This window comes from Amblyraja radiata, chromosome 3, assembly GCF_010909765.2.
Source record: "Amblyraja radiata isolate CabotCenter1 chromosome 3, sAmbRad1.1.pri, whole genome shotgun sequence".
NCBI classification, from domain to species: Eukaryota; Metazoa; Chordata; class Chondrichthyes; order Rajiformes; family Rajidae; genus Amblyraja; species Amblyraja radiata.
The window spans coordinates 67,353,562-67,368,468 of record NC_045958.1 but is presented as its reverse complement, the minus strand read 5'-3'; positions in this window follow the sequence as shown (position 1 = coordinate 67,368,468).

Below are 14,907 nucleotides of genomic sequence, written 5' to 3'. Positions count from 1 at the left end.
AGGAAAATTGGACACCGAATAGTGGAGAGTGAAGACGACCACCTTCGACTACCTTTGACTATACCAACACTATCTACAACTACTTTCGACTACCTTCGACTACCTTTGATTACCTTCGATTGCCTTTGATTACGTACGAATAACATGCCGACCTACATATGACCTACTTCAAGTAAACCTACGAGTAAAAAAATATCGATTTTTTCCATGCCGCCCAATTTTTACTCGCAGACAATTTTTCAGCATGCTAATAAATACTCCTCGACTAAACTGAGGTCGCGAATATGCAGGAACTTCTCTTGAGCATGAAGGAGAGTTACTGTGACCTCCAAGGACCATGTGTCGACCATGCTGCGCGTTTGTGGCGAGCGCAAACTCTTCTAAACTCGCAAATTAGGTCCACACAGTGGGACAGGCTCTTTAGCGAGGTTTGAAAAATCTTAAAAACCGCGCGTGCGCAGATCGATCTCCTCTCCTGCCGTTCAGCACCACGTGGATTTGTCTTTTCTCCAGCGCTCCGTGGGATGGTCTTCCCCTTCCTGCACCATCGAGTCTTTACTGGAGCTGAAGGAGGCTCTGGATGGCCGACAATTTTCGGAGGGAGATTGGGTCGGAGACCCAACCCGAAGCAACACAGCATCGGAGACCCAGCCCAGCGTCGGAGACTCAGCCCAGCATCGGAGACCCAGCCCAGCGTCGGAGACCCAGCCCAGCGTCGGAGACCCAGCCCAGCCCAGCCCAATGTCGGAGACCCAGCACAGCCCAGCCCAGCCCGGAGTTGGAGATGTCGCCGATGTCACCAAACTGAAAGTGGAGACTCTGATCCTGGTGGAGGAGAATGACCAGCGCCCGCTGTGAGTCCCCATCACAACGTCAGCTCCAGCCACTTCCCCTCTGGTCCCGCTCGCTGGCTCCTCCCCCTCCCGTGATTCCACCCTCTCCCCCACAACCCCCGCCTTTACGCCCACCGGCCCACACTCCCCCCCACACCCGCCCACCACCCCTGCCCACCTACCCCCTCCCCCACACCGCAGCCCCGCAGCCCCCTTCCCCCACACACCCTTCTCCCTCACACACACACCTCCCCCACACGCCCTCTACACCCCCCTCCCCTCCTCCCCAACACACCCTCCACACCCCCCCACACACACCCACCCCCACCCCTAGGTGCTACGGTTTGATCTTAGAATTGCACTGCAGTCTGACAAGAGATATCAATGAATATGTAGCTCAGCTAAAATCATTACAGCTTTAAAACAAAGTGTTCCACTCAATGAAGTTATTTACTTGCAGTAAAAGCAAGTAATCACCATCATAATTAAGTGTACACATAACCAACAGAATAGCCATTTAACCCTCCTGTTCCCCATACGGTGGACAGGTTAGTGACTGGGCTGTTGCTGCCTGCCTATCTGGTTTCCATCTTAATCATGACCTTCGTTGGTGGAGGGAGAAACAAGTGATTGGGCAGGCTTGATGGGTGGGTGAGGAGTTGGAGTGCGCATAGGGCAGGCGAACAGCATGGCACCTGCCACTACAAGGGCTGCAGTGAAATCACGACTTCAGCACCTGAAGAGATGGGTGTTGGAGGGAATTGTGTGTTTAACCTGCACTGTGAGTGCTGGTCTGAGCTCTCTCACCCTATTAATTAGGGCTCTGATCGGGACAGTACAGAAAGGAAATCTCAAACAGCGGAAGTGATTCCGTTTATTCAGGCCTTTTTGCAGTGTATACTAGAGAGCATTTTCACATGAGAACTCAAAAATACTCTTCTGGCTCAAAAACTCTTCCAGTAATTTATAGTTTTTGTGTTACAATACATATGTGGCTTCCACTGTTTCACTACAAATCATCAAGATCCTGTTGTTTTTAACTGGCGATTGTGATGATTAGTTATCGATTTATATGAGACTTGCCTGACAGCAACTCCCCATCCTTCTAGTACACAATAACTCCTCCTTTGACCACTGGTGTTTACAGAAAGATTTGTGAGCCTGCTTTCATGTTCTTATCACATATTGTTTATGCTGTGAATGGTCCATATTCCCATGCATAGCTATCATTGTTGTAATTAACTCTGTCTTGCAGACTAAGCCCTTTCCTACTCTAATTACTCCACTGGTCTTTTCTTCTGTGACCTGTAAGTTAGAACATTTTTTTGGGGGGATTTATTTTATTAGAAGCAAATGTACAGGAATAAGACAATCGACATGACAATTATACAATTATTGTACAGCTTCATTTTTAACATTGAAACCTAAATAAAAAAAATAAAAAAAGAGAAAAAAGGAGAGAATGAAGAAAAAGAAGTAAAATAAAAGAAATAAAGGAAAAGACCCCTTAGCTACCAAAGATGTGCAAGAGGAAAGAAGAGAGATAAGAAAAAGGAAGATGGAGATATACCTTTCTCCCTCCCACCACCCCACCACCCCCCCCCCCCCCCCCCCCCCCCCTCACCCATCCCTAGCATCGGTTTTAAATTTGTGTTTAATCATTCTGTTGTTGTAGAAATTCAGTGAAAGGCAACCATGTTTTGAGAAATTGATCTGCTTTTTCAGCCAAAAAAAGGCTAATGTTTTCTAAATGTAGTGTCTCAGATATATCAGTAATCCACATATTCACTGTGGGAACTGTTGTCATTTTCCAAAATTTGAGTATGAGTTTTTTTCGCAGTTATTAGGCCGTAGTGAAGGAAACGTCTTTGAAATATCGTTAGCTTAGAACAGGCCTCTGACATACCTAATGTGATCAGTTTTATATCTGGTTCCAGTTTACTGTTAAGTATTTTAGAGAAGATATCAAATATTCCCCTCCAGAAGTTTTGTGTCTTTATACAGGAAGCAAAAGAATGGGTTAAAGTCGCTTCTTGGAGGTGGCATTTATCACAAACTAGACTAAGTAGGACCCGTTGGGTCCCATGTTCACACAGGAGGGCTGGTCCCCCGACGCAATATTCCACCTCTCCACCAATTCCAATATTGATGGCAAGTGGGGGGCTTTCTGGAGTGCTGGTATGGGTTCTTGGGGTGGCAGCTCAATCCCTCAAGCCTGATATGCTGGCAGCTAACTCATGGCTGGTGGGCTGGCAGTTGACTCATGACTATTCCTTGAAATTCCATTTCAAGCAGGGTGCAAGGCCACCAAATTCAAATCCATGTTCCTACCATTTCAAGCAGGGTGCAAGGCCACCAAATTCAAGTGCAGTTTCTTACCACTATGAGCAGGGTGCAAGGCCACCGAATTCAAGTGCAGTTTCCAACCACTTCAAGCAGGGTGCAAGGCCACTAAATTCAAGTGCAGTTTCATACCACTTCAAGCTGGATCCATGGCCACCAAATTCAAGTGCAGTTTCATACCACTTTCAGCAGGGTGCAAGGCCACCAAATTCAGTGGAGTTTCATACCACTTCAAGCAGGGTGCAAGGCCACCAAATTCAATTGCAGTCTCATTCCACTTCAAGCAGGGTCGAAGGCCACCAAATTCAAATGCAGCTTCATACCATTTCATGCAGGGTGAAACCACCATAAAACCACACAAAACACCAAACTCACAGTTCAGTAGACATTCAGTGTGTTCAGTTGATTCACAGCTCAGACAGAGTCATGACTTCTCCCTCCCCCATCATGCAGAGACTGAGGCACACCCACACTTCCGGGTTTTATAACCCCTCCCCCTCCCACCCGAAAAGGTGCGGCTTTCAGGGCGTGATTGACAGGAGAGAGATTCTCAACATTCTTTAAACACTAATAACACTTTTATTTTTCATTGATGGGAAGAATTCTCTGCACCTGCTCAGCGGAGGGGGGGACTGAGTAAGATGGCCAAAAATCACAGCCGTAAGTGGTAGCATTTTATCTTAAATCAATATACAGTGCAAACAGGAAGTAAGTGCATTTGCAGTATTGCCTTTTAACTTCAAGCCAAAGCACCCAAGCCGCCATTTGCAGTAAGTAGTGACTTTCAACTTCAAGCCAAAGCACCCAAGCCAGCATTTGCAGTAAGTAGTGCCTTTCAACTTCAAGCCAAAGCACCCAAGCCACCATTTGCAGTAAGAAGTGCCTTTGAACTTCAAGCCACCCAAGCCACCATTTGCAGTAAGAAGTGCCTTTCAACTTCAAGCCAAAGCACCCAAGCCACCATTTGCAGTAAGTAGTGCCTTTCAACTTCAAGCCAAAGCACCCAAGCCATCATTTGCAGTACTGCCTTTCAACTTCAAGCCAAAGCACCCAAGCCACCATTTGCAGTAAGTAGTGCCTTTCAACTGCATGCCACCATTTGGAGTAAGTAGTGCCTTTCAACTTCAAGCCAAAGCACCCAAGCCACCATTTGCTGTAAGAAGTGCCTTTCAACTTCAAGCCAAATCACCCGCCACCATTTGCAGTAATTAGTGCCTTTCAACTTCAAGCCAAATCACCCGCCACCATTTGCAGTAATTAGTGCCTTTCAACTTCAAGCCAAAGCACCCAAGCCATCATTTGCAGGCAGTGCCTTTTTACTTCAAATAAACCATATTTTCATTTTCAAACCCCATTAAGGGTACTCACAGTTGTGTAGACACTTGTTCAGTGTTATTCAGAGCTCATAGAGACGTGACCCTTGGCTGCATCCATCTTGCAGAGACTGAGTGAGGCACACCACTTCCTGGTTTTATAGTCCCTCCCCCTCCCTCCAGCAGGTGCAGCAGATAGAATGGTGATTTTTTTAAACTTCAAGCCAAAGCTCCCAAGCCACCATTTGCAGTAAGTAGTGCCTTTCAACTTTAAACCAAAGCTCCCAAGCCACCATTTGCAGTAAGAAGTGCCTTTCAACTTCAAGCTAAAGTACCCAAGCCACCATTTGCTGCAAGTAGCCACCATTTGCTGCAAGAGATAATATATATAAGCATCTGGATAAACAGGGTCTGATTAGGAACAGTCAACATGGATTTGTGCCTGGAAGGTCATGTTTAACTAATCTTCTTGAATTTTTTGAAGATGTTACCCGGGAAATTGATGAGGGTAAAGCAGTGGAAGTAGTGTATATGGACTTCAGTAAGGCCTTTGACAAGGTTCCTCATGGAAGGTTGGTTAAGAAGGTTCAATGGTTGGGTATTAATGGTGGAGTAGCAAGATGGATTCAACAGTGGCTGAATGGGAGATGCCAGAGAGTAATGGTGGATGGTTGTTTGTCAGGTTGGAGGCCAGTGGCGAGTGGGGTGCCACAGGGATCTGTGTTGGGTCCACTGTTGTTTGTCATGTACATCAATGATCTGGACGATGGTGTGGTAAATTGGATTAGTAAGCATGCAGATGATACTAAGATAGGTGGGGTTGCGGGTAATGAAGTAGAGTTTCAAAGTCTACAGAGAGATTTATGCCAGTTGGAAGAGTGGGCTGAAATATGGCAGATGGAGTTTAATGCTGATAAGTGTGAGGTGCTACATCTTGGCAGGACAAATCAAAATAGGACGTACATGGTAAATGGTAGGGAATTGAAGAATGTAGGTGAACAGAGGGATCTGGGAATAACTGTGCACAGTTCCCTGAAAGTGGAATCTCATGTAGATAGGGTGGTAAAGAAAGCTTTTGGTGTGCTGGCCTTTATAAATCAGAGCATTGAGTATAGAAGTTGGGATGTAATGTTAAAATTGTACAAGGCATTGGTGAGGCCAATTCTGGAGTATGGTGTACAATTTTGGTCGCCTAATTATAGGAAGGATGTCAACAAAATAGAGAGAGTACAGAGGAGATTTACTAGAATGTTGCCTGGGTTTCAGCAACTAAGTTACAGAGAAAGGTTGAACAAGTTAGGGCTTTATTCTTTGGAGCGCAGAAGGTTAAGGGGGGACTTGATAGAGGTTTTTTAAATGATGAGAGGGATAGACAGAGTTGACGTGGAAAAGCTTTTCCCACTGAGAGTAGGGAAGATTCAAACAAGGGGACATGACTTGAGAATTAAGGGACTGAAGTTTAGGGGTAACATGAGGGGGAACTTCTTTACTCAGAGAGTGGTAGCTGTGTGGAATGAGCTTCCAGTGAAGGTGGTGGAGGCAGGTTCGTTTTTATCGTTTAAAAATAAATTGGATAGTTTATGGATGGGAAAGGAATGGAGGGTTATGGTCTGAGCGCAGGTATATGGGACTAGGGGAGATTATGTGTTCGGCACGGACTAGAAGGGTCGAGATGGCCTGTTTCCGTGCTGTAATTGTTATATGGTTATATGGTTATATGGTAGTGCCTTTCAACTTCATGCCACCATTTGCAGTAAGTCGTGCCTTTCAACTTCGAGCCAAAGCACCCAAGCCACCATTTGCAGTAAGAAGTGCCTTTCAACTTCAAGCCAAATCACCCGCCACCATTTGCAGTAAGTAGTGCCTTTCAATTTCAAGCCAAAGCACCCAACCCACCATGTGCAGTAAGTAGTGCCTTTCAACTTCAAGCAAATCACACGCCACCATTTGCAATAAGTAGTGTCTTTCAACTTCAAGCCAAAGCTCCCAAGCCACCATTTGCAGTAAGTAGTGCCTTTCAACTTCAAGCCAAAACACCCAAGCCACCATTTGCAGTAAGTAGTGCCTTTCAACATTAAACCAAAGCTCCCAAGCCACCATTTGCAGTAAGTAGTGCCTTTCAACTTCAAGCCAAAGCACCCAAACAACTATTTGCAGGCAGTGTCTTTTTAGTTCAAACAAACCATATTTTCATTTTCAAACCACATTAAGGGTACTCACAGATGTGTATTCAGAGCTCAGAGAGCTCAGAGAGACGTGACCCTTGGCTTCATCCATCTTGCAGAGACTAAGTGAGGCACACCACTTCCTGGTTTTATAGTCCCTCTCCCTCCCTCCAGCATGGGGCAGCAGAGGGAATGGTGAATTTTATTTTAAAACATTAATATCTCTCTGATTTTTCATCGATGGGAAAAATTCTCCGAACCCGTAAGGCGGAGAGGGGCTCTGAGCGAGGTGGCCAAAAATAACGACCGTAGGTGGCGGCATTCTGTTGGAAATTGCAGCACAGTGGGCCAAAAGCGGTCAAGATCAGAGATTTAGTAATATAGATAGGGGAGACGATTGGGAAGATCTTATTCAATTTAGTCTTTGAATAGTAAAGTCTATGCAGTATTTTAAATTGTATCAAGGAATGCCTGACATTGAGAGAGCAGTAATGTATGTATAGTAGGCTTTCCTCCCAGATATCCTTTGAAATTGTTGAATCCAACTCATCTTCCCATCCTCGCCTATACATCTCAGAAGATGGGGTATGCCTAATTAAAAGAGTGTTATAAATCTAGGATGTTAACTTGCTTGTGCCGGCATGTCTATTCATACACTCATCTAGTATATCTGGACCCATAAAATGACAGTCTTGTGTATATGTTTTCACATAATCTCAGATTTGAAGATATCCAAAAAGATTACTTGCTTTCAAATGTTATTTCTCCTATAGTTCTTCAAAGGAGAGGAAATTCCCCTTCTCGTAGAGATCTCCCACCGTTTTGATTCCTGAGTTTTTTCATTGTGTAAACGCCTTGTCTAAAGTAGCTGGTTTAAACGAGGGATTGTTAGCGATTGGTAGAAGAAGAGAGAAATTTCTCAGTTTGAGATTTAATTTCAACTGTTTCCAAATACGTAGGGTACTGTGTATTATCGGATTCTGCTCATACGTTGATTTATTCAGATGTGTTGGAGAAAGAAGAATCGCGCCTATATTAAAAGGCAAACAATCTTCCCTCTCCATTTTTAACCAATTTACCTGTTGACATGTATTATCCATGCAGTAAATTATGTTTTTAATATTAGTCGGCCAGTAGTAGAAAAGCAAATTAGGAAGTGCTAATCTTCCATTTTCTTTAGATTTACACAAATGTCTTTAGTGTATTCTGTAGGTTTTGTAGTCCCAAATGAAATTTGTGATAATAGTCCAAAAAATGTTTTAACTTTTGGGGAGATATATCGGTATTGATTGAAATAAATATAGGGAGTTGTGAAAGGAAGATCAGCTTTATGGCATTTACTCTACCTATAAGGGAAATAGGGAGTGCTTTCCAGAATTGAATGTAGGCATTTAATTTAGTGATTAATGGTGGGAGATTTGTGTGAAATAGAGAGGTGTATTTTCTAGTCACGTAAACTCCAAGGTATCTAAATTTTTCAGTAACAATTCTAAAGGGAATTTTTTTGAGTTGTGAAGGGTCTTGAGCTTTTATTGGCATAATTTCACTTTTATTCCAGTTTATCCTATACCCTGAAAAGGCACCAAATTGTTCTATAAGGTTTAATACATTTGGGATACTAACTTGGGAATTGGTGATGTATAAGAGTACATCATCTGCATATAACAAAATCTTGTTATTGGTATGTTTAGTGTTGTATCCATGAATACCCGAATGTACTCTGATGATTTCTGCTAAAGGTTCTATGGCTAAGGTAAATAAATAACAAAGGGCACATCCTTGTCTATTACCCCTGGATAAATGAAATTTAGTTGACAGAATTTGATTTGTCAGTATTCTGGCTGTTGGGTTGTTATATAACAGTGTCACCCATGAAATGAAGTTTTCACCTAATTGGAATTTTTCCAACACTGTAAAGAGATAGGCCTATTCTACTTGGTCAAAGGCTTTTTCTGCGTCTAAAGAAATAATTGTTAAGTCTTTATTTATCGTTCTGTGTGAATAGATTTAAATATATTAAATATATTAAACAAGCGTCTCAAATTATAAAACGAATGTCGCTTAGGTATAAACCCAGTTTGTTCTGGGTGTATTAATTTACTGATGTACAGACTTAGTCTTCTTGCCAAAGTCTTGGCTAATATTTTCTGATCTGTATTTAGAAGAGCTATTGCCCTATATGATCCAGGCTCTTCAAGATTTTTATCTTTTTTAGGTATCAATGTAATGGTTGATTCAGCAAGGGTTTGTGGTAAGGTCTGTTCTTTAAATGCATTTATATAAAGGGCATGTAACCGTGGGAAAATTAAATCATTGAATTTTTTGTAGAATTCATTACTAAACCCATCTGGACCTGGCGTTTTCCCACTTTTCAGTGATTTGATAGTCTCTTCGATATCTTTTATTGTAATCTCATCACCTAATTCTTCTTGTTCCTCCTCATTAAGTGATGGGAGGTTGCAATTTTCAAGTTTTCTTTTGATTTTTACAGTCGGCTGATGTTTTTGATGAATATAGATTTTGATAGAATTTTAGGAATCTATCATTAATGTCTTTGGGAAGTGTGAGCAGCTCTCCTTTTTCTGATCTAATTTTTTGAATAGTATGATCTTTTTCCGTTTTTCTCAGTTGGCGTGCCTGAAGTTTGTGTGGTTTATCACCAAATTCAAATTTTTTTTGCTTAGTATATGGAAATATCTTAATAACTTTTGCAGAGAGGATCTGATTTAATTTAAATTTTAATGCTGCTATCTTATTATGTTTAGCAGTAGTTGGATCAATCGCATTTCCTGAGTCAAGCTGTTTAATCTGTTTTTCTAATTCCAATTGTCCCGATCTGTTTTTTTTATTTTGAAAAGCTTGGTCCGAGATAATGCAGCCTCGGATAAAGGCCTTGAAAGATTCCCACAATAATGAAGCCAAGATACCTGGTGTGTCGTTTGTCTCATAGAATAATTCCATCTGTTGCTTCAGATAGTCACAACAACTTGGCTCAGTTAGTATTTGTGGATTAAATCCCCAAAACGTTTTTTATTATACATTCCTTCTAGTTTTAAGGAGAAGGTTAATGGACAATTGTCAGAAATGATGTTATTATGGTATTTGGGATTGAAGGTAAAAGGGATAGGTTTTGCATCCACCAGAAAATAATCAATTCATGTATACGTTTTGTGAACACCTGAATAAAAAGAGTATTCTCTTCCGGATGGGTTGGCGATCCTCCATACGTCAGTTATGCTTGTGTTTTTTTATGCAGGTATTTAAAAGTTCACTAGATTTTGATTTTGAAGTATTTCTCCTTTGCTGTGAAGATTTATCCAAATATGGATCTAATACACAATTTAGGTCCCCTCCAATTATCAGATTCTGCTGACGGGAGTCTGAAATTATATTATATATTTTATTAAAATATTGTGGGTTATCAAAATTAGGAGCATAGATGTTCACCATAGTCAGTGGGGTTGAGTGTAGTTTCCCACATAATATAATGTACCTACCTTCCTTATCGACTATAGTGGATTTGTGTTTAAATGGTATACCTTTGCGAATTAGGATTGCAGTGCCTCTTGCTTGGGAAGAGAAAGTAGAATGATATAATTGACCAATCCAACTAGCCTTCAGCCTGTTATGAGTTCCATTTTTGAGATGCGTCTCCTGCAAAAATATTATGTCAGTATTAATAGATTTTAAATGGGCTAAAACCTTGCCCCTTTTAATTAGCTCATTAACGCCCCTGACGTTCCAACTACAAATTGTAATTCCTCCAATTATCCTAGCAGCATCGCATTTTAAAGCTTACATGGTTTCCTTTGATTCAAATGGTCCAACACAATGTTTGAAATGAATCTTTTAGTTGCTGGGTGGGTGAGCCCTGTTCCATTTTCCCCTATCCCCTGGAGGTATCTCCCAGAAAAAAGTGCATTAACAAGAATAGCAAGGCTATTTCGTCAAAAAGATAGAAAGTGAAAAAGAAAAACAACGGAAATTGCAACATAAAGAAATGCTGCTACTGAATACGACTCACTGGTGGTGTAATTCATGATTACTTCCGTAAATGATGTTGATATCAAATAGCTCTGCTCTTTAAGGAGTTAAAAAACACTGAACAAAACAAACCACAAAAAACAGTGTATAAGTCCGTCAAGGGATCCGTATTCCCAAGAGGTTAAGTATCTTTTTGTACACTAAATAGGTAGTTAAATATTGGATGTTTAGATTAATATATGGGACTTATTACATAACTTTCTGATATTAGTATGTTAAGCTTTTTACCGATTCAAAGTCAGTGAACTTATGGCAACTTGGTGATTACAAATGCAGTTTACATAGCCAAAGCAACCTCTCTCTCTTTCTCTCCCTCCCTCTCTGCCTCTCTCTGCCTCCCACCACCTTTCCCACACATTCCGATTCAATCTCTAAACTTCCCCCAAACTTGCACAATACTTCCCAACACTTGCCCAACCCCTCTCTCTCCTTACCTCTCCCTGCCCCTCTCACTTAGCCCCATCCCTCCCTGCTCTCCCCAAACTTTCCACAACTTCCTCTAACTAGCTCTCGCTTGCATTGACTCTCTCTAGCGCTCCCTCGCTCCCTCTCCCTCCCTCCACTTCTCTCTCCCTACTGGTCTACCCCTACCCCTCCCCTTCTCTGCCTTGCTCCCGCTCTCTCTGTCATGCGATCTCTCGAGTTCTCTGTTTGGCGTATTAACCAACTCTGTGTCGGCAACTTTATAACAGCATATTAAATATAAGCACAGTATAAATGCATACAGTATAGATGAATTATAAGCCCAATATAAACCTTAACCCTCTTTATAACCACTGTATAACTGGAAACACTATAAATGAATTAAGACACAGTATATGTTCAGTGTAAATACAGTGTGGCCCTCTTGGTTGGCATCATGACATAAACTCGGTAGGACAGTTACTTATCCTTGACGGAATCTGCAGTATCTTGGGCAAACTTGAATGCTTTATTTGGGTCGGTAAAAAAGTGTTCAGTCGAGTTATATGTAACTCGCAGTTTGGCTGGATACAGTAGACCGAATCTGAGATCTGGTATGTCCTTCAGAATGGCTCTCGACTTGGTAAAGAGTGCTCTTTTCTTGACGATTTTGGCTGGATAATCTCTGAAGATTCATATGTTTTCCCCTTGAAAGGTTAGGTTTCTTTTGTTAGCAACTTTCTTCATGAAATTTTTCTAAAACGTAGCAATGATGTATCTTCAGAATCAGCTGCCTTGGTTGAGCTGTGAGTCCTGGCTGGGCTCTCAGAGTTCTGTGCGCCCGATCCAATTTGGTTTTACATCCAGGCCAAGTACATCTTGGAGTAATTGAGCCGCAAAGTCACAAAGGTTTTTACCATGTTCTTTTCCTTCTTTCACCCCAACAATCCTTAAGTTCTGGCGTTTAGAACGCCCTTCCAGATCAAGACATTTTTCTGTCACCTTGGCAAGTTGCCCAGAAATACGCTCCAATTCAGTCATCAGTCTGTGTGTTGTCTGAGCATTTTCGGTAGTAGCAGATTCCAATTCTCAAATGGCTTTGCTATGTTGTTTTGAAGTAGTGAGAATGGGTTCCAACTTATGGCTGATATCAGTTTCGAGCCTTTGAATTTCCCCCTTCAAAGAGGAATTCACCTCCTCTATGCGGACATCTATCTTATCGATCTTATCACATATTTCTGCTCTCCCAGCAGCAATGTCTGACTTTACAACCGCAAGTTGCTCACCCAATAAAGCTTTAATATCTTCCACCAAAGGTTGTCTTGCTGCTTTCTCTTGGGGGTGCTCCATACTCGGTCGAGGCTTTTTCTTCAAAGGCTTCCTCACTTTCCACTTAGCATTTCTTCCGTGGTACTTTAGGTCCTTTAGGAAGTTTAGGAAGTCTACTGGGGTAACGTCTACCGGTCATTTAAAATACCGGAGTCGATTTCTGATGACGTCACTTACGCGACAACAAGCGTCTGCCAGTAAGCGATTTTCTTCTGTCCGTTTGTTATTTTCGGCCGTTTTCCCAATTTTAGCGGAGCGGAGCTAAATGGCGTACGTCTTAAGTTGCCATAGCGCCACCGGAAGTCGTTTAAGTTAGAACTTATTTACCATTACCATCTTCTGGGCACATAGGTTGACCATATTACCAACATTTCCCATTTTCTATATCACCGTCTAAATCTCTCGTTTCCCTTTCCCCTGACTCTCAGTCTGAAGAAGGGTCCTGACCCAAAAACTATTCCTTTTCTCCAGAGATGCTGCCTGACCCGTTGAGTTACTCAAGACTTTTGTGTCTATCTCCATTTTATTATGATCCCTGGAGATTCCTTCTTCATCCAATCCACAGGTTCACCATCCAATAAAATAGCATCAATACAAAAATCTAGCTGCACTGCTTGTGTTGAGAAAGCATTGTTGCCACATGAGTACCTTCAGATTCATCAATATGTGAACATTTTGAAAAAAGAAAATTGCCTTCCAAGCAAGGATGATGTCCTTGAATATTAAAGTATCCAAGCAGCGGCTGTTAATGTATTTTTGGGTAGTACACAGGTCGAAGCATTTCTTTGTAATGGATGGAATTTTTTGGTGATTTGTCTCTCTGTTGCCTACATGATGATCCTGACCTTGACAGCAGCTATGCAGAGTTTGTACCTTCTCCCTGTGACTGTGTGGGTTGTGCTCCAGTTTCCTCACACAAAGATGTGCTAGTTTGCAGGGTAATTGGCCTCTGTATATTGCCCCTAATGTGTAGAGAGTGGATGCAAAAGTAGGATAACACAGGGCCTATTTTCCATGTTGTATCTTTCATCAGTTAATCAAAATCTGTAATATACACAAGCATCCTACCTACATTATTACTTTACTCCAAGTAAAGCACATGATGTAATTCAGGGTGGAAGAGAATGAAGATTAGAATGGCGATGAGGAGCCATTTCTTTAGCCAGAGGGTGATGAATCTGTGGAATTCACTACCACAGGCGGCTGTAGAGGCCATCATTAAGGTATTTTTAAAGTGGAGATTAATAGGTTCTTAATTAGTAAGGGTCTCAAAGGTTATAGGGAGAAGGCAGTCGAATGGGGTTGAGAGGGAACGATAGATCAGCTATGATCGAAAGGCGGAATAGACGATGGGCCAAGTGGCCTAATACTGCTCCTATATCTTATGATCTTGTGATCTACATCAATACAATACAATACAAACGGTTTTATTCATCACATTGCACATAAAGTGCAAGTGAAATGAATTTATGCAGCAGGGGAGGTGGTAAGGTCATGTATGCAGAAGGGGAGGTGGTAAGGTCTGCGCTTGGCAGATGCCAGCTGCTGCTGCCAGGAATGTTCTAGAGGTTGTGTTCAGAGAAAGATACCTTCTGCACAATTGGAGGCTGCATTAGTCACATTTCTGCCTGCACAGAGTTCTTGTCACTGCCTCTGAAATCCTTCGTCCAAGTGCCTGCTGGTCTAACAGGTGAGGAAAGAGCATTGTTGCAGGAGACTCTCTGTAGACAGGACACAGTAACTGGACCCCCCCCCCCCCCCTCCCCCCTCCCCACCTCCCACCTTCTCTGGCCACTCCTCTCTGAACAAAGCAGCACAACATGCTGGACTTTTCCCTGAGGAGTCCCTGGAAACCCAGCAGGTCTACAGCGAAAAACGGCCACTGTAATCCTGGGTCTCGACTCAAAACATTGGCAATCACTTAGCTTCCAGAGATGCTGCCTGACCCACTAAGCACAGTTCCAACTGACCTACAAGCATTTGGTAACAATTTAAATAGCACAGAAGTCAGGTTTGTCCTGTGTATTGGTTACATTTATGTGAAGCACTCCGAGGAATAACGTCAACTTTACATTGCAGTCAGGTTAACATCATCAGTAATTGAACAAACAGCAACAGGCCCTTTGGCCCAACTCATCCAGGCTGCCTAAAATGTCCCATCTAAGCTAGTCCCATTTTCTACTGTTTAGTTCATATCCCTCTAATCCTTTTCTATCCATGTACCTGCCATGAGATTACCTCAATTCCACTTGGGCAGCTTACAACCCATTAGTATGAACATTGAATTCTCCAATTTTAGGTTAAACCCCTCACCCTTTTACCTTCCTCTCTTCCCTGTTCCCCACCCAGGAGCACACCCATTTCTCCGATTATCACACCCTCCTTTTACATTCCCCCCGCCCCCTTCCACATATATTCCTTCCTCTGACTTCACACCACCCCTCTTCTCTCCTTATCTTATGCCATTTTGTCTCCTTT